Below are 2,905 nucleotides of genomic sequence, written 5' to 3'. Positions count from 1 at the left end.
CCCCAAGCCCCCGGCATCTCCCTTGCTCCGGTGGCAGCAGCTTCTATTGCAGCCCCTGGCCTCGGGGCTGCTGCATTGGGGAAGCTGGGTGCACTGGAAACGCCCTGTCACAGGTCCCCCCACACCCCCAGCCCTTGTCTGCACCGGCTCCCTGGAGAACCTCTCTCCGCCAGCCCGGGGCTGGGGGCAGAGCAGCCACCCACTCTCCCCCCTCCTGCCTTTTCCCCCTCCAGTGTTTGCTCTGCGCATTATTCGCTCACCCTGCGTTTGCTCTGCTCATTAGTCCCTGTTTGCACATGGCTGATTAGGGCTGGGGGCTGGTGTGCACGTCGGGTGCTGGGCAGCGAATGCTGCCCCCTGCTCCCCAGGGCCAGGCCTGCTGCCCAGTGCCCCGCGGACCTATAGCTGTGCCCAGCGCTTTCACTACCCCCCAGCCAGCCCAGAGTGAGAGGGGCTAAGGTCTGCAGAGACCGCCCCAGGATTTCCACACTGCCCTAGAGCCTCTGGCTGCTGAGAGGGGGGAAGACGACCCTCGGCTACGAGTTACAGCAGCCTGGGGGCTGCTCTGATGCCCTCCCTGTGCCCTAGTCGCCACCGCCACCAACCAGTGCTCGGGCATCCCCTGCTCTCTCAACCCCCTGCCCCTATTTGCCAGTCACCCAAAAAGCTCATCCGTGCAGGAAGTGGGGAAACTGAGGCACGGGGGCTCTGGGCGCTTTGGGAGCCAGGCCCATTCATTAGGGGTCTGCAGGTGGATGGGAGTGACCCAGCGGGAAGGCTGTGGCCTCATGCACACCCTGCATCAAAAATGTCTGAGATAGCTGGCACTGCTGCCCCCTCCTGGCTGAGCATGGCACTGCCTGCCACGTGTCATGGGCTCTGTACTGCCATCGCCTGCCGCAGACTCTCCCCTTGCCTGAGCACACAAGCTTGTGTTCCTTCCCTGGTGAGGGCCATTCCCAGCGGGGCTGGAGGAGCTGTGACCCCCCGGCTGCAGGGGACGCAGCACGGCCTGCCTCCGTAAAGCAGGGAGAGTGTCTGGGGGCAGGTGCAGGCTCTGCCCCTCACTCCCGACGCGCAGCCCGGGGTCTCATGCACTGACCTCATCTCTCGGCCTGGGAGCCCCCCCACTATTCCCTTCTCCCGTGGTCCCCCTTGCTCGAGGGCCCTTGAGTCCAGCAAGGCTGCACAAGCCTGGAGACCTGGCAGGAAAACCCAGCATTTCTTGGCCTGGCTGAGCCTGGTGCCCCTTGCAAAGCAGAGGCTTTGTGGGCATCTGCTCTCCCCCGGGGTCCTGGCCCCCATGCTCTGGCTCCAGCCGGACGTCACTGGCATGGGGACATCTGAGAGCCTGAGGCTCCTCGAGGACCACGGGGAACTGGGCTCCCTTGATTCTGCCCAAAGCAGGGGCTGCTATTTTCTATCTCTTGGCATCTGGGGAACATCAGCCCTTTGCATCGTAGATTATTGCAAAGCCTGGGGCTCTGGGGCAGGCAGGATGGGGCCACGTGGCTTTCCCCTGCTCCCATCTAACCCCCACCCCCTCCTGTTTGGGAGGGGAGAGGCCACGGATACCTGCGTGGGTTGTGGGTGAGATGCACACGCTGTGCTCTCTCCCCTAGACCTGACTTGATTTGGGTTCTTTTTTGCTGCCCTGGCCCCGCGACCATCCTGAGATGCCTTCTGGGCAGGGAACTTTACTGGCCCAGCTCCCTTGCCCCTGGCACGGAGCCCCAGCACAGGGGCACTGGCTTCAAGAGCCAGATTTGCACTTCTGAGCACTGACCTCCGCCCTGCCCTGTCCCAGCCGGCTGCAGCAGGACGTGCCTGGGTCCCTGCTGCTGGCATTAGGGCTGCACCCGCTGCCTGGAGGACGTCGGGCCCCTCTGAGCAGCAACACAGCATGGCCCCAGGGATCCCAGCCCGTGCCAGGCTCCGTGCATGGTGGCACCAGGTCCTGCAAGCTGCGAGGGAATCCCACTGCCTGGTGCACCGGTGCTGAGCTGGCGTGGGGTGTTTTGCACCCCTCCTCCCCCCATTTGCTGAGCTGGGCTAATCATGGCTTTTATTAAGGCCAAACAATTGCCTATCTCCTCGGTCCTGCTCAGCTCCGGGGTTTTAGCTCTCATAAACCGCCGAGCAAATATTTGCCTTGGAGGCCGGAGCAAATCGCCGGGGTCTATTTGGTAGGGGGGGGGACCTTGACGGAGGTGTGGGAGGGCGCCTGGCCCAGGCAGTGACGTGGCCTCAGCACCCGGGCACAGGGAGGCTGGCACGGCAGTGCTGAAGCCCTTCATGGGTGACCTCCTTCATTAGCCGGCCTGGTCACCCAGACTCCTGGGTTCCCTCCCTGGCCAGTGGGGACTGGTATTTAGCCCCCAGGGGCTGGGCAGAATCAGGACTCCCAAGTCCCGTTCAGCTTTCATAGGCTCAGGTGAGCACGTCCCCCTGTGCCTCAGTTTCCCCTCTCAAAATGGGCAGGCACGGGGGCTTTCTGGAGGCCCCAGCTAGGCATGGGATGGGGCAAGGGTCGCCCAAGGGGGAAAGAGACCAGGGGGAGGAGAGGACCTGCTGGTCACAGCCCCCAGCAGCCAGGGCAAGGCCTCAAGTCCCGTTCAGCTTTCATAGGCTCAGGTGAGCACGTCCCCCTGTGCCTCAGTTTCCCCTCTCAAAATGGGCAGGCACGGGGGCTTTCTGGAGGCCCCAGCTAGGCATGGGATGGGGCAAGGGTCGCCCAAGGGGGAAAGAGACCAGGGGGAGGAGAGGACCTGCTGGTCACAGCCCCCAGCAGCCAGGGCAAGGCCTGGGGCTGCGGGTCCAGAGTGAGGGGCACCGCTGCCCCGCTGCAGCTGAGGCTGGGGGGGAGCCGTGGGGAAGCACCGCCCCCTGGGGGCGCTGGAAAAGC

The sequence above is a fragment of the Alligator sinensis genome, unplaced genomic scaffold, assembly GCF_000455745.1.
Source record: "Alligator sinensis unplaced genomic scaffold, ASM45574v1 scaffold301_1, whole genome shotgun sequence".
Lineage (NCBI taxonomy): Eukaryota > Metazoa > Chordata > Crocodylia > Alligatoridae > Alligator > Alligator sinensis.
Note: the sequence above shows the minus strand (reverse complement) of the source record.